At 35.6% G+C, this 25,168-nt stretch overlaps 1 long non-coding RNA gene across 4 annotated transcripts in view; it reads left to right on the top strand.

Annotated features, from left to right (window-relative positions):
* The window catches only part of LOC140614463 (uncharacterized), a 94,101-nt gene that overhangs the window by 9,851 nt on the left and 59,082 nt on the right, over positions 1-25,168 (top strand). For all 4 annotated transcript variants that reach the window (XR_012015312.1, XR_012015311.1, XR_012015310.1 and 1 more), the window contains 2 exons: positions 8,180-8,240; positions 22,934-23,100. This is a non-coding gene — a long non-coding RNA (uncharacterized lncRNA). The remainder of the gene's footprint in view (positions 1-8,179; positions 8,241-22,933; positions 23,101-25,168) is intronic.

Here is a 25,168-nt window from a genome sequence, read left to right as displayed (position 1 = left end):
GAGGTTAGCAGGTCTCAAGACAAAAAGTTGACATTTAGAGGATGTAAGACTATCTAGTGAGTTGCAAAATATCCGCAATGTCAGTTTATGAAACTGTCTATAATTATTATGTACCTTGTGTTTCAACTTTGACTTTCAATCTGTCAATCTCATTTCTTTGGGTTCCCTACCATTTAGCAGATTACTGAGCACAATACATATTACCACCCAATAAATGTAGAATATCTACTGAGGATGACAAATAGTTATCAAGACCATTTGTAGAGGTAAAGGAAATATCAGACTGCCCCAAGATATATGAAGACCCAGCTATGCCATAGCAGGGACCACAGAAATTGAGAAGGTACAGCACTTTGAAAATATTTTAAATTCTAAGAAATACTAGAAAGAAACAATTACAGGCTACCTTGAGGAATAATTTCATTTGAAATTGCTGATATGAGGGAAAATAGATGGAACATTCAATAAAGACTGTTATGCATGTGGGTTATAAGTACAACCATTAATAGATCAGTAACTTTTACATGCACATTGATTGATAATTTTATTACATAGTTACATGATCCTATATGTCATCTCATTTTATTTTTTCTAAGAGTGACACACATAAAATCCCTTTTTATAACATTAAAGAAAAATAATTCTTAGGTTTCAATTAAAAGGAAAAAATAAAATGTGAAAAAACACAGTTTCTGAAATAATGAAGTCATTAGAATTTTAAATCTTTACATTGTGGATTTATTTTCTTTCACCAAAAAAAAAAAAAAAAAAATGTCAACACTGTCAACATTGCAAGACAAAGATTGTGGAGAAATTGTTTCCTAAAAACTAAAATTATTGATGTTTTATTTACTTAAGATTATGTATTTATTTATTTGAGAGAGAGACAAGGAGAGAACACAAGTGGCAGGCAGAGGGAGAGAAAGAAGCTGACTGCCTACTGAGCAGGGAGCCTGAAGTGGGGCTCAATCTCAGGACTCCAGGGTCATGACCTGAGCCAAAGGAAGAGTCTCTTACCAACTAAGCCACCCAGGTACCCCTAAAATTATTATCAAAGTTTTAAGGAGTATAATTTGTAGTTAACTTTTCATTTCTTTCGTTTAGGTGATAGTTTGACATGGCAGTCACAATCCTTTTTGGGAGGAGGGAGGTTAGATCTGGAGAAACAAAGCAAAAAAATTGTTGGATATGCTAAGATATATTTTGAGTGGGCTAAGCCCCCAATGGCTTGCTCTTCTCATTAAAAATACATAAAGATCAATATTACAGCTGTGCTTAATGAACAAAATGATTCAAAATAAAAGCCATTCACAAAGTGATTCAGGTGCCATAGAGATTGTGATTGCTTCAATGAAAAATGAGTGAATGAATGAATGAATGTATGGAATCAAGTACTTCTGGATCAACTGGCAGGTGCCTTGGCTCAATGTGTTATTTCTGTATTGTGTGGTGCAGAAGTGTAGAATCCTTTGAATTTTGGAAAAGAAGAGTATTTTTATCGATCAACAAGCTCACACTGCAGCTCCTTTATATTAAGTTCGAATTTCAACTGTTAAATACTCCCCTGGATAGCATTTTGTAAGCTTACTCATTCTTCACTGCCAAAGGCAACAAAACGGGAACATCTAACAATTTTAATTGCTATTAAATGCTTATTTAACCACATGTGGAAGAATTTCAGGGAAAGTAGCTAAAATCACCTCTTATTCCACACTGAGTATAGAGATTACTTAAAATCTTTAGGGATGCCTGGGTGGCTCAGTCAGTTAAGTGTCTGGCTTCGGCTCAGGTTATGATCTCAGGGTACCGGGCTCAAGCCCCACCTGGGGATCCCTGCTCAGCAAGAAGTCTGCCTCTCCTTCTCCATCTGCCACTGTCTCTTACTCTCTCTCTCTCTTCCTCAAATAAATAAAATCTTTTTTTTTTTAAACTTTATTTTTTTTTTAATTTTTATTTATTTATGATAGTCACAGAGAGAGAGAGAGAGGCAGAGACATAGGCAGAGGGAGAAGCAGGCTCCATGCACCGGGAGCCCGATGTGGGATTCGATCCCGGGTCTCCAGGATCGCGCCCTGGGCCAAAGGCAGGCGCTAAACCGCTGCACCACCCAGGGATCCCTAAATAAAATCTTTTAAAAAAAGTTTTTTTTAAAAAATCTTATATCACACTTCTTATCCTTTTTTTAAGGATTAGATCTTTTGAAAGTTTTATTTTCTTTTGAAAAATGAGTAGCATACTATTATAATCAGAGGATGAACAGTCCTTAATAATATTGACTGCATTCAGGAAAAATTAGAAATTATAAACTGGAGTCAAAAATTAATAATTAAATTGAAAATTTATCTTTCCCATTTATAAGATTTCAAGTTTTATTTTATTGCTTCCAGAAATATAATTTAAACAAACCAAAAAATCTGGAGTTTTCTATGGATAATAAATTCACAAATCTCAAAAGCATAACTTGACTTACCAGTTGAGCTCTGTACACATTCTCATAAAAATTGGGCTAATAACAGTTTGAATACACATGTTTCAAGAAGTAAATGGAGGAGAAAAGTGCATTCTACACATGGTGGTATAATTGACAAAAAAAGCAGACTTGGAATAAGGAGACTCAAATTCTAATATTGAAAACTTGAGACACATAAATCATAAATACTTGGACTCTTTGCCATCTAATAATAAAACTTACTGAATATAGACAGTATCATTCACTTTTCTGTGGAAATCTCCCTAAAAGATCAACATTAGTTTGATAGGCCTCAAGTAGTGCTCAGATTATGATACTAGGAGTTGTTTGTGGGATGATTTTAGATTGTACCAAGATGACATTATGTTATTTCAATAATTATCTACTATGAAAATGCATATTTAAAAAGTTTTCCATTTCAGTAGTGATTAAAATATTGTTTAATATTTATGTTCTTAAAATATTTAGATTTTTAAGAGAGATTATATAAAATATTAAATATATAATACTACAGCTGATAATAAAGTAAACACATCTTTAAGTGATTGAAGAGGTCTGATTACGGGGAAACAAATGTTGCCTTTGCAATGCAAGCATCAGTTTGAGAAACACAGAATGACATTTATGTGAGATTCCTTCCCATTTTTAAATAATATAGGCCTTTAATAAAAGTGAACCACATTAGCTTCTTACTAGATGGTAAAAGCAGACAAGCAAAAAACAACCAAAAAAAGTCTACCACACAGCAAGCATCCTGAATATACATTTTCAGAATGCTATGGTAAATTTTGTTTTTCTTTAAAACCAGTTTTTCATGTCTTGGGAAATTACTTCTCAGAGGTTATTCAAGGGCTTTTAAATGGATCATCACCCAGAACATCTCCAAAGAGATTACTGAATCAATTCCATATGGTATTGATGCAAGGACAGATTTAGAATCCAAAGAAACAAAGTGAAGACTATAGAATTAAACATGTTTATATAGGGTTAATTAAATTTCAATAAAAGTACCAAAGCATTTCCATGGGGAACATAAAGTCATTTTAACTAATAATGCTGAAACAATTGGATGCCCATTTAAGGAAAAAAAATCAGCCTTGACCCTTCATTCACACTATACAAAAAAAATTAATACAAGATGCACCATGGTCCTAACCATAAAAGCTAAATCTACAACATTTCTTGAAGACAACAAGGAGAAAATCTTTGTTAACTTGGAGTAAAAAAGACTTGTTAGGAAGGTCACAAAAAGCATCAAAAAATGATAAAATACCACTATATTCCCTGCAGAATGATTTAAAAAAAAAAAAGACAACATCACATGTTGGCAAAAAAGTGGGACAAAGGAAAACCTTATACTTGCTAGTCAGATGTGTAAGCACTTCGGTAGTTGGTTTTACAGTAAAGCTCAAGTTAAGAGTGCACTTACCATATGATACCTCAATTCCATCCTTGGGTATTTATCCAATAGAAATAAAAGATTACCCATGTTAAACATTATACAGGAATGCTCATAGGAGCTGTTAATCAGAATAGCCCCAAACTGGAAGCAACCTAAAATTCACCAGCAGCTGAAAAAGTGTATCCATACAGTATAACACTACTCAGCAATAATGAAGAATAACCTACTGCTACATGTGACAACATAGATAAATCTCAAAATTGTGGCACAGAGTAATGTGTCCAAAAACAAGAGTATACAGTATAGTGTATTACTAGTCCATTTATGAAAAATTCTAAAATAGGCAAAATTAATCTGTGGCAACAGAATGCAGATCAATGGTTGTGCAAGGCTAGGGATAGAGGGGACTGACAACAAAAGAAAGGAATTTCTGAGGTAATGAAAATATTCCTTATCTTAACCAGAATGTTAGTTACATATGCATATATATTTGTTAAGGCTCATTGATGTGCACACTTAACATACCTGTATTTTGATATCAACTTTGATAAAGTTGATTTTTAAAAACTGTCAAATTAGAATAATGTCTGCTTGTGAGGGAAGATTGACAAGATGTGCACAAGGCAACTTTCTGGAATGATCAAATAAATATTCTATATCTCTTTGGGGTGGTGGCTAATCTGTTGTACACATTTGTCAAAACTTATCAGGCTATAACCTTAAAATCTATCAATTTTATTTTATGCAAATTATTCTTCAATTAAATGAAAACAATTACTTTAAGAAATGAGATGCAATAACAATGCAAAAAGAATATTTTTATGTCTTTCAAATTGGCAAAGATATATATGTATATATCATGTATGTATGTGTGTATATCAGTGCTAATAAAAGTTGGGCAAGATAGAAATATTAGTATACTGACAACAGGAATGCAAATTAGAACATTTCTAGAAATACATGTGCTAATTTTCATAGCTTCTGAACATATATACCCTTTGGTTGAGTAATTTTACTCTTTGGAATCTATACTAATGAAACAGAAGTCCAAAGATTTATGTGCAAATATACTCATTTCCTAAAACAGTAATTTAGCTGTAAAATTGGAAAGAAACCTGTCCAAGTAGTAGGATATAATTATATAAATTACAGCATATCTATGTGGTTGATTTGAATAGGTATTAAATGATGTTTACAGATGATTTTGAATAGTATGAGAAAATATTATATTAAATACTTAGCAAAATGAAAAGATATCAGATAGTATTAAAATATTATGGTTATAATGTAAACTATGAATGTGAATATTTAAGAAAAAAAGTGTAAATGCTAACATTGGTTGTTACTGGGAAGCAGGATTATGATTGCTATTTTCTTCATAGTTTTCAACTTTATTTTCATAAGTTAAAAATATTTTGTGAGAAAAACTAAAATTGTAACATAAATTTAAACATTATTCTTGTTACTATTTGCAAAGATAAATGTTTACGGTATCAATGTCACTACAATTTTATAAGGTGAAGATTTGTAAATATATGTCCTATACAGTTGTAAATGTTTTAGAAGAGTGAATAAAACATGAATATATTTTTCTGAATATAAGGTACTATATTCTTTTTATCAGTTTGGAATATATCTTTTTAACTTTTGTCCTTCCTTGCTATAACTTCTGAAAAATAGCTTCTTTTTTTTTTTAAGATTTTATTTATTTATTTGAGAGAGAAAGCAAGTGAGCACAAGCAGAGGGAGGGGCAGAAGCAGACTCCCTGCTGACCAGGGAGCCCGATACAGGGCTCCATCCTGGGACCCCAAGAACTGTGATCTTGAGCCAAAGGCACCACTTAACCAACTGAGCCACCCAGACACCCCTGTTTTTTTTTTTTTTTTTCTTTTGGGAGGGACAGAAATAACCTACATAAAATTTTTTTTAAAGATTTTATTTATTTATTCATGAGAGACACAGAGAGAGAGGCAGAGACATACGCAGAGGGAGAAGCAGGCTCCATGCAGGGAGCCTGATATGGGACTCAATTCCAGGACTCCAGGATCATGCCCTCAGCCGAAGGCAGACACTTAACCGCTGAGCCACCCAGCCATCACAACTGCATATAATTTTTATTTTTCAACATAGTACTCAGTATTTATAAAACATGGTGACAGAGATGTTTAATACTCACCAAATACCCATACACTTCCTCATGATTCCCAGCTCCCTTTCATTTGACATGACCATGTGATGAATTTTGACTATGTTACTCTGCAGATCTTTCTTCCCCATGAGCAGTAAATTGGAATCCTCATCATAAGATTGAAAGTGGAAGGAGTTAACAGATCCAAGGGAGTCAGTCACCAATGAGCAACAGAATATACACCTGTGAAAAATGAATCTTTGTTATGTAAAGCCACTAGGGTTTCAGGATTTATTACTTCAGTTTTAACTGTTATACTTACCAATACAAATATTAGTACTAAAGTGAGGATTGCCATTGAAACAAAAAAGAAGAAGAAGAAGAAGGAGAAGGAGAAGGAGAAGGAGAAGGAGAAGAAAAGAAGAAGAAAGAAGAAGAAGAAGAAGAAGAAGAAGAAGAAGAAGAAGAAGAAGAAGAAGAAGAAGAAGAAGAAGAAGAAGAAGAAAGAAAAGAAAACGAAAAAAACACTGAAATGTCTGGTATTAGCTTAATAGTTTGGCCAGTAGGAAGTGGGGGAAAAAGTATAGAGGGGGGCCTGGGTGGCTCAAACGGTTAAGTGTCCAACTCTCAATTTTGGCTCAGGTCATGATATCAGGGTAGTGGGATCAAGCCCCAAGTTGGGCTCCCACAGGATATAGATCCTGCCTAAGATTCTCTTCTTCTCCCTCTGCCTCTCTGCACAACACCCCCTTTCTGTCTCAAAAAAAAAGTATACAGAGGCTGGAAAGATGGATCTATATTATCCTGTGGTTGAACACTTAGTAAAACCTGGTAGTATGAGGTGGCGCTATTTGCTTTTACATTTGGCAAGTTATTTCAAGGAAAAAATGAGCTTTTGAAAAAATTGGCTCAGATGTAAGTGGGAAAAAAAAGGAATAATGAAAATGCAGAAATTCAGTGCCTTGTAGGATTGGCAAAGTCACTGATTCTAGACACTAGCTCATAAGATTAAGCATTTAAGGAGGTTCTTTTCAACAAATTTAAAATAAGCACCAGCTTAAAATGACCCAAGGCAAAGATCAGAGTAAGAGTATGACCTTCATATCTACTGTTAATGATAGCCTTAAGGTATTCACTATTAAATCGAGCAAGAGAAGGATGAGGGGGAAGTAGGAAAATGTAGCAAATCTGGGAGCCATCCGTGGTTATGCATATTGATGTGACTTTAAGCAAATAAAGGATAAGTATACTGATTTATTTTTAAGAGAGTTTCACTTTGGGGTGCCTGGCTGGTTTAGTCAGTGGAGCATGTGACTCTTGATCTCAGGGTTGTGAATTCAAGCCCCATGTTGAGTGTAAAAGTTATTTCAAATGAATAAATTAGTTTTAAAAAGTTTTGCTTTTATAAAAATCGAGTTTTATCCAAAAAATATTTGTGATTGTTCAAAACCTAACAATCATTAGGACCCCAAACTACCATAGACAGAAAGCAACTGAGAAAGGAAAGCCCTGAGTAATAATGGTCAAGGGACTTTCTCCTTGAAAGTTGAATCAGGGTCTAATAAAGGTGCATCCAGGATAGGGAGGCCAGCAGGACTTCAAAATTGCTATGGAACAGTACAGGCTTTTCTCCATTCTTCCCTTTCTGGTGAAAGATTTTATTGAGGTTTCCTGTTTCAGTTCCACCAGTTATACTGGGTGAAAGGAAAGCAAACAGCTTTCTTTTTAGTTGATGGGGCACCTGGGTGGCTCAGTCAGTTATGCTTCCAACTCTTGATTTTGGCTCAAGTCATGACCTCAGGGTCCTGGATCAAGTCCCCTATGTCGGGGCTTCACACTCAACAGGGAGTCTGCTTGAGATTCTCTCTGTTATGCTCTCTCTCACCCTCTCTCTCTCAAATAAATAAATAAATCTTAAGGAGGTGGAAGGGAACACCCATCTTTTTAGTTGATAGGTGTATGGCCCAAGAGGAGAGAGAAACTAGAGTATGGCTTACTCTTTGAGCTGGGTGAAGTGACACTGAGTTGTTAACACCAAGTTGTCTTCTTAGGGAAAGGCTGAGTGTGTTCTATGAGTGGAAAGATATTAACAAAGGCATGCTTATTGACCAGAAAGACAGATGGTGGTGGAGACACTGATCAGTTATGGAGTAAATATGATCTTACTTCTTTTCCCAGTTCCCTTACATGCAGTGCCTTGTGACTAATGGATGGCCAACAAGCTAAAAATAGAAATCAGGTATGCATTAATGTGTTAAGTTGCTGAAAATCTTGGGCTTATTTTTTATTGAAGGATAATCTAGCTTATCCTGAGAAATAAATATGTTCATAAAGTAAATTTGGAAAAAATAAAAATTGGAAGAAGGAAAAATAACATCCATAATACATTTATAAAGCTTTTATTTTTGCTGGCAGTTGATATGTTTGTTGTTGGAAATTCAGAAAATATTTCCCAAAAGAAAATAAAATATGAAATCATTTGTATTTCTATTTCCCAGATATAATCACTGCTACCATTACATATATCATAAAAATGTGTGAAATTCTCAATAGTAGAGTTATAATTTGCATATTTTATTGACTGCATTAAAATATATATATTATGATAATCTCAATATAAATGTATCTTTATTCTTAGCATAACAATAGTATAATTTGTTTTATTTTTATGGATTTTCAATTGCAAAATCTTATTACATAAAATTGAGTTGCACACTTTATATATTTTAGATATTTGAGAAATTATTCTATTGTTATGCATGTTGCCTATGTTTTCTTTTATTCTTTTTATTTTTTTAGATTTTATTTATTTATTTATTTATTTATTTATTTATTTATTTGAGAGAGATCACGAGCAGGAAGAGGGGCAAAAGGAGAGGGATAAGCAGACTCCCTGCTGAGCAGGGATCCTGATGTGGGGCTCCATCCCAGGACCCTGGGATCATGACCTGAGCCAAAGGCAGAAGCTTAACTAAGCCACCCAGATACGCTCATTGTCTATATACTCTCCCAATGATTGATTTAACCCCAGGTTTTAGTTATAAAGTCTTTTATGTCATGTATTTTAAAATAGTAGTAGAATCTTTGTTTTTTTCTTAAATTCTTCCAGGTTTAACATCTTTTTAAAATAAAATTGCTCTACCCAATTACAACAAAAATTCAGTTTCATTTTCTCCAAATATTAATATGGGATTATTTCTGTGTTATTTTGTTTTTATTTCTTAAATTTCAGATCATGTAAGACCCCACATTGGTTTCATTTGCTTCAGCATTGTGTACAGAATTTACCATTCCCCCTCACTAGTTTGCAATGCCACTTTTAATCTATATTTCTACATAAATGTGTGGTTTTGCCCTCTCTTTTCTCTTCAATTAGTTTTACTTTTCTCTGCCAGTGTCAACCTATACTGTTATAATTAATGTATTCTCACAGAATACTTTATATCCTTTAGAGAAATTTTCCCTTTTTTGCTTAAAAAGAGGGCTACTTTTATACATTGTCTCCTCCAGGAGCATCAAATAATTAGCTTGTTGAGATCTACAGAAAATTAAGTTTGAATTTCACTGAACTCATAAGTTAATTTACTGGAAATCGACTTTATTACAGTATTAATTCTTCACAGCCAGAAATCTATTTTAATCTCCATTTATTCAAATCTTATTTTATTCAAATTTTTAAAAATGCTTAGATATTAGAATTTATTTTAAGGACCATCACATTCTCGTGTTTCAAAGAATTTTTAAAATAAAGAAATATACAAACAGCAAACACTTGAAAGAATTCTAACTATAGTAATGAAATGGAAGGATATACAAACATCTTCATTGAAATAAGGCATATCTGAAGAAAAAAAGAAAGAAGGCGTAACTGTATTGAAAGGAGACCAGAATAATAGGGACGACTTGATTCTGCATTACTAGATAAGTGATACTGTATTTCATCTATTTTAAGATGCAAATCTTTCCATGTTTTTACTCTGAAAATCTCTGAAATTGTCATGTGTTATGTAACCTATGGCATCTTTTTTTTTTTTTTTTAACCTATGGCATCTTAAAATGCCTTTCAGCAACCTAGTTATCATTGCCTGTGTGTATGACCAAAATTTGGTCATAGCTGGTTGTTATAACATCAATTGAGCTATAGATATTATTAAAATATAACTGAGTTCCATCACTGTTTTTAAGAAGTTCACTAAGATTTAAAGGTGAAAAGTTATCATGTACCTAGGAAGCCAACAGAAGTAAACAATGGGGACATAAATTTAATATTTGCAAAGCAAATGTTTCCATTGAACAAATACATTCATTCTCCATTTTCTTGCAGACTGCAACTGAATGCTTTCTGAGAACCAGGAAAGGAAGAAATCCATGGTAGATGATGTATGAGGGTTTGTTACTAATATATATGCTGAAGTATTGTCTATCATAGACAAGAAACAGTAAGCATTAAATTTGTAGAACAGACATGTAGGACTTAGAGAAAAACTGCAGTCTCAACTGTTACACATATTAAAAAAGCTATGTCCCCAAGGAGATATTTGGTGGGAACATACAGGTAATGATGATGATTGAGATGATTTGAGAAGAATTGAACGCAGAATGGGAACACATTTTAACTAGCTTATGTCACTTATATACCCTGATTAATGCCTCCCAAACTTATATGATTGAAAAAATGACCTTGCAGAGGTCTTTCAAAAAGTTAACAAAAATTTAAAAACTTAAGGGGTATAAAGCAAAAGTTCTTAGTTTAATTGTATGCATTTTTCTCAATAGTATATAAAATAATAATAATTCTAATAATGTTGATTTAAATGAGATGACATATTTCATATCAGTTAGAATCCTTTCATTGTAAGTATAAAAGTAAAAACTGAAACTTGCCTAAACATTAAAGGGAATTACTTCATTTAACTATGAGGTCCAATTTTTCAGCTTGATTCAGGTTAACTCTGAATCAGGTGTTCATAATATCACCAAGGAGTTGACTTCTGTGTCCTCACCCTACCTTTCATATTGTGGACTCCATCTCCTCTTTAGACACAGGCTCAGAAGGCCAGTAGTTATAAAAGTTAATGTACTGAATGTTGGTGGATAAATACTCCAGCTCTTAGCTATTTTGTGATTTGGGTGGGATAAAATATATAACATATAACCCTGGTTCCCAGAGCTAGATTAAATCCCAATAATGGAGCTGTAAATAAATGGTCACACACACTTTATTGATTGCTTTTCCTTCTCTGTCTTGCTTCTCTGCTTCCCTTCCAGTGTTTTCTTCTCCTCCCAAATGAACTCTTTACATATACCTATGACTCAGGATCTGCATCTGAGGAAACCCAAACTCAAACAGTGATATTAGATCTTCCCTTTCCCTTGTCGTTTAAAATACAGTGTTTATTTTGTAAGACTTATCTGAACCTTGGTTTCTCCCTGAATTAAAAGGAAATAGTCATGCTTGCCCCCACATTCTTGACGTGATTACTATGAAGATCAAATGAGAGAACATATATTAAAATGTTTTGTAAGATGCTGTACAAATGAGCATAGCTATAGTTATAATTATCATATATTTTAGAAAAATCAATCCCCTCAATTATTGGCACGTAAACAACAAATAATATTTATCAGTGGTGGGATCCTAGGCCGTGCCCTCTGCCTTCTCTTGAAATCAAAAGGACAATAATTAATAAAAAATTAGATGATTCATCACAAAGGGATTACCGAAGGCATGCCTTTGTGTAGGATACAGCTGCCCATTTATTTGTTGTTAATACCAGAGACCTCTCAGCAGGAGGAGAGCAGAAAGGAAACAGGGAAAAATTGCTAGAAAAGGGCAAAGGGAAGCCACCTGCTGGGCACTGCTCCCTCAAAGGCTAATGTAACCTGAACTGACTCACACTTCAGCTCCACAGGGCTGCTGATCAGGAACACAACCGAGGCCACAGTCATTCACTCAATGCAAAATGTCGGTTTCCAGAAAAAATTCAGAGCGAATTGACAATAAATAGTTGCCAATGTTATGGTCTTTAATCTTACTCGTTTGGAACTCAATATGCTTTACTTTGCTATATTTTATTTTTATTATTTTAAAACGTAATTAAATTCCAACATACATGCAGGCAAGTTCACACACCATAAGTAGAGAGTGGGAGGAAATAGCACATTGTGAACAAGCTGGTAATCACCACGCGAGTCAAGAAATTATCAGCACCCTACTCACTCCTCTCAGGCACTACCTGACTCTCCTCCATTAAGGTAACCTCTATCTGGATTCTCTGACCAGAGATTAACTTTGCCTGATGGTGAACTTCGTATAAATGGAATAGAACGGTAGATATTCTTTCCTGTCTGGCTTTTTCAAGACAATTTTGATAGTGAGACTCATTCATGCTGTTGCCTTTACCCATATTCCATTCATTACATTGCTGCATATTATTGTATTATAATATACATTCCGATTGTAACACAATGAGTAGTTTACCCTTTCTACTGCAATGAGTGGTTTACCTTTTATACAATGAGTGGTTGTAGAGTAGTTTACCCTTTCTACTGCTGATAAACATTTAAGTTGTTTCCTGTCCTGGGCTGTTATGACTCAATCTATAATATATATTCTCATGTAAGTCTTTTTATGTGTACATGTATTCATTTCTCTTGGGCATATTCCTTAGAATTATTGGGTCGTGGAGTGGATATATGTTTAATTTTGTTAAATTTTAATTTTGTTAAAAATGATATTTTTCCAAAGTAGGTATGCCTCTTACAATCCCACAATGGTATATAAGAATTCCATTGCTACACATTTTTGTAACACTTGATATTGTCAGTCTTATTTATTTCACACATTGTGATGGTATCTCTTTTGCTTTAAATTGCATTTCACCAATTACAATGACTTGAGCATCTTTTTAAATATTTTTGGCCATTTGGATATCTTTTTTTTGTAAAGTATTTGCTTAAATCTGTAGTCCATTTACTACTGGTTTGTCTTCTTTCCCTTATTGATTAGAAGTTTCTACCTATAAGGGTCCCTGGGTGGCGCAGGCAGTTAAAGGTCCCACTCTTGGATTCGGCTCAGGTTGTGATCTCAGGGTTGAGACTGAGCCCTGTATAGAGCTCCATGCTGAGGTGGAGTTGACTTCAGTTTCTCTCTTCCTTTCTCTCTGCCTCTCCCAACTGCACTCTTTCTCTCTCTCTCTTTAGAAGGAAATAAGTAAATCTTTTAAAAAAATATTCTCTATATATCATGGTTACAAGTAATTTCTCAGTTCCAGCCTCACATCAAGTTCTATGCTCAGCAAAAAGTCTGCTTGAGATTCTCTCTCCCTCTTTCTCTGCTCCTCCTGCTCATTCTCTCTCTCTCTCTCTCTCTGTCTCTGTCTCTCTCTCTCTACACACACACAAACACACACACACACACACAAATACATTCTCAATTAAGTATATAATGGCTGGCTTCTCTCATTTTGTGGCTTCTCTGTTCACTGACTTTATGTATTTTAAGGACTGTAAGTTTTTAACTTTAATGTAGTCTGATTTATCAAATTGATAAATTTACATACCATAAGGTCAGAGCATATTCTTCTGTATTATCTTCTACTTTATTGATTAGATTTTTACATTATTTTAAAAATCTACCTGGAATTTTTGTTTATGCCTAGAATCAAGGTTCATTTTTTCCCTTCACGGATATCCAATAGTTTGTCCTGTGCCTGAAGAACTTCCTTTAGCATTTCTTATAGTGCAGCAGTGCCAGTAATAAATTCTTTCAGTTTGTGTTTGTCTGCAACTTCTTTAGTCTCCTTTTTTTTTTAAACCAACCAAATGTCAGACCATTGTCTTCTGGTTTGCATTGATTTTAATAGAAGTCAGTGGTAATGCTTCCATATACTATGTTTTTCCCTTTCTGACTCATCTCAAGATGTTCTTGTGGCATTTAGAATAGACTTGTCTAAAGTTTTCCAGTTGTAATTGATTTTTCTGGAGAGATAGGTTCAATGCCATCAGTGGGGGGTAAAGCTTCTGCAATGATGTCAAGGCAAGAAGAAGCTGGGTTATTATAAGAAAATGAAGGAAAGTTGAGTATATGGTGACTAATTTGTCCTTGTTCACCAAGGATTTTCTCAGTTTTAGTACTAAAAGCCTCACATTCTGGAAAACCCCCCAAGCTCCTAAAAATTGAATAGTTTGCCCAGGAATATCCTGGTTTTAAAAATGACTGTCCTACATCTCAGAAAACCTCTCAATCCCACACAAACCAGGATATTTGGTCCCCTGATATCAGCTTCTCTCTTTCTCCATCCCTTTCCTCTCTCTCCTATTTGTTACTAGCTTAGTTCACCTGCATTTTTCATTTGGATTGTTATAAAGGCCTGCTAACTGGTTTTCATGTTTTTATCATTGGCTCCATTATTGTTCATTTTAGCAATCATTTCCAAGTTTGTGAAAGCAGGGTATGCATGGTGTCTAAACTATATTTCTTGTATCTAACTCTGCATTTGATTTGCCTTGAGACTAAAGTTTCTCTCTGCTTTAACCTTGGTATCTGTTTGTTTTGATACCTTTCAGTGCCAAACCGGATCTAGAGCAATACTCTTTTCTTTGGTGATTTGACAGTGCTTAATGATTTCCAACACTCACTATGTGGAATGAGTATCTATTGTGCTCTTTTCCAGTCCAGGAGGAATCAGAGAGACCACTGGCTTCTCAGGTTGCTACTTTAGAAACAAAAGTAAATTGTCCCAAGAAAAGAGTGCTTATTAAAAACCCAAATTGGGGGATGCCTGGGTGGTTCGCGGTTGAGAGCCTGCCTTTGGCTTAGGGCATGATCCTGGAGTTTCGGGATATAGAGTCCCACAATGGGCTCCCTGCCTGGAGCCTGTTTCTCCCTCTACCTGTATCTCTGCCTCTTTCTGTCTCTCATGGATAAATAAATGAAATCTTTAAAAAAATAAAATAAAATAAAAACACAAATTGAAAATAAGTTTTGGATACAAGTAAAACTAATCAAGAGTGGAATGGATGGATCTTGAATTAAATGTGAGCTGTGGCTATTGAAAAGTTAGGATAGCTTCTATTCTTTAGTGGATGTCAGTTAGACATAATACAGTTATTCTTGTTCTCTACTGATTTCTTGGATGGAAAGTCTATGCATTTCTTATCTAGAGCAATTTTCTGGAAAGTTAAGAAATAGTCTAGAGAAAATTTGGGACATCTTAATTATCTTCAACAGGTTTTGAATGAAATAATTATACCAAGGCAAAATACTTTTACCAGGTCATCATCAGCATATGGAGGGAAGATTTTTATTCTCTCTTATGTTATTTATTCCCAACTAATGATATCATTGCCAAAAACTTTCTTTTTTAAAAAAAAGTTATTTTATTTATTTATTCATAAGAGACACATACAGAGAGACAGAAAGAGACAGGGACATAGGCAGAGGAAGAAGCAGGCTCCCTGAGGGGAACCTGATGCAGAACTTGATCCCAGGACCCTGAAATCACGACTGAGCCAAAGGCAGAAGCTCAACCGCAGAGCCACCCAGGTGCCCCTATTGCCAAAAACTTCATGAAATTATCAAATCCCTTAACCACTTCAGGATATATTTAGTATAGATTTTGGTGAATAAATTGCTTAATGACCAGGAAACCATAGACTTAGCTAAACTTCATGGTTTAGAGGTCATTTAGTGAGACACCTTTGAAGTTGTATTTTTCTTTCACAGCTGATAAACTTTCTTCATATAAAATCTTGTGCAGGGATCCCTGGGTGGCTCAGCAGTTTAGCACCTGCCTTCGGCCTAGGGCGTGATCCTGGACCTCCCAGGATCCAGTCCCGCATCAGGCTCCCAGCATGAGCCTGCTTCTCCCTCTGCCTGTGTCTCTGCCTCTCTCTCTCTGTCTCTCTCATGAAGAAATAAATAAATAAAATCTTTTAAAAAAAATCTTGTGCAAAAATGCAATGTATAAAAGTAAAAAAGGTTTCTCTGGATGAGACACAGAAGCAAGACTGCTCACCATCTTTTCCTCCCCCAGTATTTGCAGCATTGTGAAGAATCAGAATTATTAGAATTTACAATAATATTGTGCCAAGTTTGCACAAAATTGTAATGTAACATGCCCACCAACTGCACAGAAAATTGCTCCCCAAATTATATTCTTGCAAACCACACAACAGAAATGTACTGTTCCCCTATCAGCTTGAAATTGGATTCATCATATATTATAACGTTTCAAAAGAGCTCAGAGAGCCTTTCCCAAAACAGTATTTTTTTCCGAAAAAAATAGTATCTTAAGATCATTGTATAAAAATCACCTTCAACTTAAGCATAAAATACCTATTTGAAATGAAGTTATCTCTTTAAAATTTATCTTTATATACAAAATAGGAATAACAACAAGCATAAACATAAACATACATCTTTTTAGTATGTTACAGATTTTAACTTGCAGAAATATAAACTCATTCTTGAATCAGATACTTGTTTGGTATGCTTTGACTGTATTCCAAATCTGTGGAATCTCTTCTTCAAATTTTGTGGAAGCTCAATGAGTACAGAAATCTGAGGTTGAACTCCTCTGATGGAAGTGGAACTAGGATCCTAGAGCCTTGACTGCTTAGCACCCCAGTAGCAGGCCTGCTTCCCAGCCTTCCCACAATCTGTGTTGGAGGGGCCCAGACATCCTCTGTTACTGCGGAAGCCACTCTTGTAGAGATTGTAAAGCAGAGTGCTTAATGATGCCGGCTTTGGAGTCAGTGATAGCTAGAATCGAGTCACATCTCTGCCATTTATTAATTTGTCAATCTGATCTCTCTGAGCTCCAATTCCCTTATCTGAAAAATAAGAGCAGCGGTAGTAGCTAGTCTCCAAAGTGAGATGCCATCATTTTCTGTCTCTCTCTATGCCCATGTTGCTCCATCCATTAAGAGGTATATTCTATTTCCCAGCCCCTTGAATCTAGGCCAGCTTTGTGAGGAAATGGCTTTTTTACTAAGAGATTATAGAGGTAACAACTCTATGCTAGTTCCTGTAACAAACTTGAAGAAGCCTGGAGCTTCTGGTAAGGAAAGCCAGCCCATGTGGTATAACAAAACTCGAATGAGACTATTGAGATGGGGAAAAAAATCAGGTAGTGGCAGAGAGGTCAGGGGGAGGAGTACTTGAGATCTCAGAAATTTGAGGGGAGTCTTCATGGATCCTCCAGCCGAGCCATCCAATAGGAAAGCCAGATGAGTGAGTGATCCTGTGTGAAAAGAGAATTATCTAGCTGAGACATGCCTGATTTTCTGGCCTGCAGAACAGTGAGAAACGATAAATTATTGTGTATCAATCCATTTAGTTTTAGAGTAGCTTATTATGTAGCAATAGATACTGAAACGAAATTAGAAAGCACCTCATGTGGTTGTTGTTAGGGTTAAATGAGATAGCAATAATAAAACAATTAGCACCCTATGGGGGAACATTGCAATTAAATTCAACTGCAGTTAGTGATTGGCCTGTGAGTCAGAATTCCAGAGACCTTTCCCATTTGGGGGCTTACATTCTAGAAGGAGCAGATGGAAATAATAAATAAGTAAATTATATAGTTTGTTAGAATGTGTTAAGTCCCATGGGGGAAAAATAGAGCAAAATAGATTGGTAATGTAGGGTTGGAGGAGACAGTTTACAATTTGGGATAGAACGGTCAGCATAGACTTTCTTGAGAAGATTAAATGTGAGGAAAGGAATGTAAGGGGGTGGGGGAGCTCTCTTTGCATGTATCAGAAAAGAGCCTTCCAGAGAAAGAACAAACACTGCAAGGCAGGAGCATACCTTGAGTGGTCAAGATGCAGTGAAGAAAGAGGTCACCGGGCTGGAACACAGCAGACGTAGTGGAGTATGGTAGGAGACTGGTGGGGAGGGGTATATAACCTACCGTGGTGTCTTTGGCTGTCCTAGAACATTTAGAAAGGGATGTTCTGTGTAATGAAGGCAGTGCTTTTTTCTTTCAAAAAGTATGACATGGAAGTTCAGTAATTGCTAACACAGATTGCTACCTGCAATCATCTTGTTTTGTTCATTTATTTGTGTATTCTGCTAATCTTATGAAAATGTAAGATTTACAAAAACACAAACCTAAAACAGTTCCTGTCACAGAGCAGATGATCAAGATATATTTTTGTTTAAGGGAATTCATGGATGAAAACACTTATTGGTAACAAACATCTGCCCAATACTCCATAGTTTACAAAATGCTTTTAGATTAGTTATCTCAGTTTAACCTTACAATGCTGTGAGGAAAATAATATTATAATTCCATGGTCTAGATGTGGAGAGATGCAGAAACTTTAAAGGTCTAGCCAGTGGCGTCTCCTTGAAGGCCACATGCTGGGGGAATTGTAGGGAGTCAAAGTGTTTGTGTAGGGTCTAATTTTTTAAAAGAAGCTGTGTTACATCTCATACTTTAACTTAATATTTAAAGAAATTTCAACATACATTTAAGTAAGGACAAAGGATGTAATTTCTAACAATGAAATTTTGACACCTCTCTTTTAAATGTAACAAATCCCCGGGTGCCCAGTTGGTTAAGGGACCGATTGACTCAGATAGTGAGATCGAGCCTCCCATTGGGCTCTGTGCTGGATGCAGAGCTCACTTAAGATTTTCTCTCTCCCTCTACTCCTCCATGCTCATACTCTCAGTCGTGCTCTCTCTCAAAAAAAAAAAGAAAAAAAAAAAAAAGTAACAAATCCAGGGGTATCTGAATGGCTCAGTTGGTAGACCATGTGACTCTTGATCTTATGGTTATAAGTTCCAGCCCCACATTAGATGTAGAGATTACTTAAAAATAAATCATATATATATACATATTTATGAATATATGTATATATATACACACACACATATATATATAAACAACAGTAGGAAATTTTTACATATTTCTTTTCACCTCCTTAAACTCATATTTCCATTCCACTTCTTTCATAGGATTTTATCTTTAAAAAGTATTTTTATATTTGAAAGGCTTAAATTGATCACACTATCAAAATTCTCTGTGAGAAAATGGTGCATATAAATTGAAATTTAAATATTTCATTTCTTATGACAATAAGGCTCCAGATTGAGTTATCTTTATTATTAATAGATAGCTAATAAAAGTGACGTAGATGTATTGTAAATGTTAATAAATAATAAGCATAAAAGGAAAATTTATTGCATTTCTTAAGGAGATGGATAGGGATTTCCTTTATGCATTCAGGGCAGATTCTACATTTTTTTTTTTTAAAATAGGGGTTTAGCATCAGCTTTACTCCTATTTAATATCTTTTTCTGGTGTAAGTACTAAGAAAACATGTTTGCATGAATAAATAGATGGGAATAAAAAGAGTTGTTACTAGCAATGACCCTTGAATTCTTTGACAACTTTTCCAAGTTATACAATAAAAAATACTTAGTGATCTACCACCAAGAATTATTTTAAGCATCTATAAGTTCATAATTCACTTAGATGAATTGTGAAAAGTGGAGAATTAGAAAGCACCTGACCTGAAAAAGGTTTGCTACCTTTTCCTTATAGGTATTCACTTGCTCAGCACTTGTACTGACATTTAGACAGGATTTCTTTTTTGTGTGCACCAGAGGATTTTCTGTGCACAACAATAGAGCAATACAAGGCATTAGTGAAAAGGTGTGCTGGGGGCTACTTGGAAAAATGAAGGCAAGAAAGGAGAACTTGTGAAGCATTTTCAAGCTGGTTCATTTTAGATAAGAATGCATATGGAGGTTGAGATTTTGGACATTGATTTTCTTAAAAATATCTACGTGCCCATGTGTCGCTGGGGAACTCCGTGATGGCCAGACTCCAGTTTGAAGACTGCTTCCAAAGTGGACAGGCTGGACAATGGCCCAATGTAGGAAGGTACAAGGGAATATAGTAATCAGAAAATACCCCTAGAAGCATGGTCTCAAAGAAGGAGAAGAACGAGACCAGAGACTGAGAAATTTCTTTATAACGAGGGCATGAAATGACTAAAGCAGGCAGTTCAGGACCAAAGTCCTAAAGCCCTAGACCACTGGGGATAGGAGTGAGAGTGGGAGTGGCAGGGATAGGGTTGGATGTGGGCTGGGCTTTAAGGAGCTGGCATCTCCAGGTTATTGGGAATTTTTATGTGAAACTTAAAATTAGAATCTTGTGGGAAATTGTGATAGTAGGAGAAACGAATAAGATTGTATAAGAGGGGCCATGTAGGGAAATCATGTACCTTTGAATACTAGTTTAACTGTTGTGATTGTCTGATATCTACTGCATGAAGTAAAACACAAGAGACGATATAGAACTATGCTATCCCATGTGGCAGGTACCTAGCTACTAGATGCTATCAAATGTCTGATGTGTGGCTGGTCAGAATTAAGATGCACTGTGTATAAAACACAAATCAGATTTCTTTTATTTATTTCTTTTTTTAAAAAAGATTTTATTTATTTATTCATGAGAGACACAGAGAGAGAGAGGCAGAGACATAGGCAGAGGGAGAAGCAGGCTCCCTGCAGGGAACCCAATGTGGGACTCGATCCTAGGACCTGGGGATGATGACCTGAGCCAAAGGCTGATGCTCAACCATTGAGACACCCAGGTGTCCCCATAAATCAGATTTCAAAGATTTAAAAATGAAGAAAAAAATGTGAGTTAACTCAATGATATTTTGTACTGACTGCATCTTAAAATGGTGATTGGTGGATATATTGGGTTAAAGAAAATATACTTTCTTTTAACTTATTAGAAATTTTAAATTATATATGTGGCTCATTTTCTCTTGAATTGCATTGGGCTGGAACTTCTTCTCTGAGGATTTTTTTTAAATCACAATAATTTCTGGATAATTTTAAAGTCATTTAAAATTTTATTATGAAAGAAAATGAAAAGATATGGGAAAACAATAAGGTCACTTCATAGTTTTTTTAAAGTGAAGATATAAATGCATAAGATATATTAACTAAATAAAGCATAATTAAAACTATATAGTGATTTATGATTCCAAATTTGTAAAAAAGATAAATGCATATATAAATAAGAAAAGTTCACAATAGTATAAATAATAGATTTTTCCTGAATGAGATTTTTGTCTTATTATATGTTTATATGTTTTTATTTTCCAATTATTCAAAATAGACACACATTTTTATTTATTATTATGTTTATTATTATTAACTTTTAAAAGAACATAATGGAAGATGTCCTTTTAAAATCCATTTACAAAATATTTAATAAAAATTATATGGGGTGCCTGAGTGGTTCAGTCAGTTAAGCATCTGTCTCTTGATTTTGGCTCAGGTCATGATCTCGGAGTCTTGAGATGAAGCCCCTTATCAGTTCCATGTTCATCAGGGAGTCAGCTTGAGATTCTCTCTCTCTCTCTGCTCCTCTCCCCACTCATACATGTGCTCTCTTTCTCTCTCTAAAATTAAAAAAAAAGATATGTAGAAAAATAAAGAGAAGCATTGAGAAATGTTTATTTCTATTAGTCAGAGTGGCATACAATAGCCTAAAAAGTATATGATAGTGATAAATATTTTAGGAATAATTTAGTTTCATTCCCTTATTGTCCATTATCAATTAGGATGTACTGCTCATTTCCATTATCAACAAGTAATGGGAGTCAATGATAAGAAAGCATTAAATTTTCTTGAAAATACCAGGAGAGAAAATCCGTGAAAAGAATTTACTTAGTTTTTCAAAAACATTACCTTGCAAGGTAAATATAGCTACTTGGTGGCCATACAAAAGCTCTAGTGTATGAAAAGCATTTTCATGGAGCTGATCCTAATACAATACCAAAACCATGATAAGAATTTACTCAATTTTTCAAAAACATTACCTGTGAGGAAAATATAGCTACCTGGTGGCCATACAAAAGTCCAAGTGTATGAAAAGCATTTTCATGGTGCTGATCCTAATACAAACAGGAATTAATTGATTTTCAGAGATCTCTGATACAGCTCCAAATATTCAGCTCTGATTTACCAACAGAAAATGAATAGAAAATGAACTGAATTATTCCAGAATTACATCCTTAATATTCACTTTTAAAAATTGTTTTTTGGGCACCTGGATGGCTCAGTCAGTTAAGTAGCTGCCTTTGACTCAGGTAATGTTCCTAGTCTTGGGATGGAGCCTGGGTCTTCGGGCTCTCTGCTCCAGCAGGAAGCCTGTTTCTCCCTCTCCCTCTGCCTCTGCCTGCTACTCCCCATGCTTGTGTGTGTACTCTCTCTCTCTCTCTCTCTCTGTCAAATAAATAAATAAAATCTAAAAAAAAAAATGTTTTTAGTTTGCTGGAGCAGTATTATCTGATTTTACTCAGTTAACTTAAAGGGAATCCTGCAGTCTCCCAAAGCATCTACTTTATAATCAAGGAGCCATTCCAATGAGACATTGCGAACCTGTTCGCAAGTATATCTCAAACATCCACATCTGGTTCATAAGCTTCTATTTTTTTAAAAAGATTTATTTCTTTTATTATTTTAGAGAAGGAGAGAGAGAGAGTGTGAGCAGGGGGAGGGGTAGAGAGAGAGAGAGAAAGCTACAAGCAGATTCCCCATTGAGTGTGGAATCTGATGTGGGGCTTAGTCTCACGATCCTGAGCCAAAATCAAGAGTGGGATGCTCAACTGAATGAGCCACCGAGGTACCCCTGGTTCATAAGCTTCTAATCATATGATTCATTTACAAGGTGAAGACATTCAACCCAACATATGACAAGCACTGACATCTGAAACCTTTTGGGTGGCAATGGCAAAAAGACTGCTTAATTAAGAAATGGTAAAGTGGTCTAAACACAGCAAGAGGGCAATGATTCAGCATTCATCCTGATTACTGATCTGCTTTCTAATCTACGGCTCATCAATTTCTTTCTTTTCTTAATAGCTAGTTTATTGGTTCTTGTTTCTCTTGAGGTTTGAGAATGGAAGAAAAGATGTCTATGAAAATTTCAGGACTGTGTCATTGATGCTATCTTTCTCCAGTGACTCACTTCAACATACATGACTACTGACCCAACATTGTCAGAGAAAGAAGGCTCCTCTATTACACCTTTGACTGCAGCTGGCATCATAAGATACAAGTAAGTTGAAATAGATGTGGGTGGAAGTGGGTGGAAAAACCACTATTTTAGAAATGTGATATGTGCTATAATGGAGAGTTGTACATATGTCCAAATTGCCCTGAAAGCACAGAGGACAGAGCAATTCAGGGCACTTCTGTTCTGCTTAGTGAGCAGGATTTGGGGCTTGGAAGGTGTCACAAAGAGGTGTGATACTTGGGGCCATTCTTGCCAGGCAGAGAGCTAAAAGGAAGTGGAGTGGAGGTTCTAGATTACTGGGCTCCACCTCCAGTGCTTTGAGTGGTTTGGCCGTGGAGCCTAAGAATTATAACTTCTAACAAGTTTCCAGGTCATGCTGATTCTGATTCACTTTTCTAGACCAAGGGAACAATAAAAATATAATTAGTTCTATGACAATGTCCTCCTTTCTTGCCATCAACAATTTGTAACACACAGACACATACACACACACACACACACACACACACACACACACACACACTGACCAAGGGAAAAGAGAACTTGGTATAGTGTCTGAAATTAATCGAGCCCTTACAAAGCATTCTTTTGAGATTTCAGCTTTGTCCTTGCAGGTTTAATAAAACAGCTCACTCAGTAATGTGCAGCTTCTTCATCTGCAGGAGGCCCTGTGGACTGCAGTTTGAAAGCTGGGATAAGGAGGAATTGAGGGGCACCTGGGTGGCTCAGTTGGTTAAGCATCTGCCTTTGGCTCAGGTCATGATCCTGAGGTTCTGGGATGAAGTCCCAAGTTTGGGCTCCCTGCTTAGCAGGGAATCTGCTTCTCCCTCTGCCCCTCCCCACTCGTGCTCTCTCTCTTTCATGCTCGCTCTCTGCCTCTCAAAGATCTTTAAAAAATTTTAAAAAAATAAAAAGGAACAGTTGAAATGCAAGAACTAACAGTGCTCTACAGCATCGCAGAAGTGCAGATTCTGTTGTTGTCTGGAATGCCCTTGAAGGTGATGGAGCAGTTAGAATATTTAGAATATCATCTACTTTTTTCTAAGTTTAGGTTTTATTGATTATGAATATTTGAGAATTAATCTTTGCTTTCACTGTGTGTGTGAATGTGTTTATATGATTTGAAAAAACTAAATAAACAATTGTGATCTCCCAGTAGCTGGGATTTTGAAAATAGTTAAATTTGGTGGGGCTATGTCCAACATGGGTTGTGCTAGGGAAGCTTAAGGATTTATTTATTTATTTATTTACTTACTTACTTACTTACTTACTTACTTACTTACTTACTTATTTAAAGAGCATGAGCAGGAGGAGAGGCAGAGGGAGAGAGAGAGAGAATCTCAAGTAGACTCTGTGCTAAGTGTGGAGCCTGACTGGGGACTTGATCTCACAACCCCGAGATCATGACCTGAGCTGAAATCAAGGATTGGGTGCTTTAACCGAATAAGCTACACAGGTGCCCCAATTCTGGGGAAGCTTAGAACACCAAAGTCAAACAGAACTGTTCTTTAAGAATCTCTAGGGAAGTATTCCAGATTGAATAACTCAGAATTAAGGAAATAAACCCTAGGAGGAAGGAGATGAAGGCTGGGATAACTCTAACAACTAATAAGTAAGGGATGAGGTTTCTCAAAGACAGATCAAGATTTTCATACCTGAGGGTTAGTGTGACTTGAAGTGGTATGGTCCAGGGCTGGGAGGAGCCCTGAAATTTAAGCATGTCTTTTGCTTCACAGTAAATCCACCCATTACATTTCTTCACTTCATCAAAATCCAAGAAATGCTTCACCTCTCTCCTGAGTTTTATTTTTCTGTCTCAGGCAGGTGAGAGTCTCCACCTGGACAGACTGTCAGATCATCCCAAGCTGGGACTTAATTTTATCAAACTATAACATGCATATATAAAGGTTCATGTTTGAAAATTATACACGTTGATGAATTTTCACAAACTTAGCACATCCATAACTAATACTCCAGAAGGCCCTCCTTCCATCCAATCCCTACACCGTCCCTTCACCAAGGAATCACCATCCTTATTCCTACCTAGTAGAGTTGTTCTGTCTATAGACGTGCTTTATATGCATCTGTTTCTTTCTTTCAGTGTTGTTTC

This window comes from Canis lupus, chromosome 22 (genome assembly GCF_048164855.1).
Source record: "Canis lupus baileyi chromosome 22, mCanLup2.hap1, whole genome shotgun sequence".
NCBI lineage: Eukaryota > Metazoa > Chordata > Mammalia > Carnivora > Canidae > Canis > Canis lupus.
This window is presented reverse-complemented; position numbering and strand designations above follow the sequence as displayed.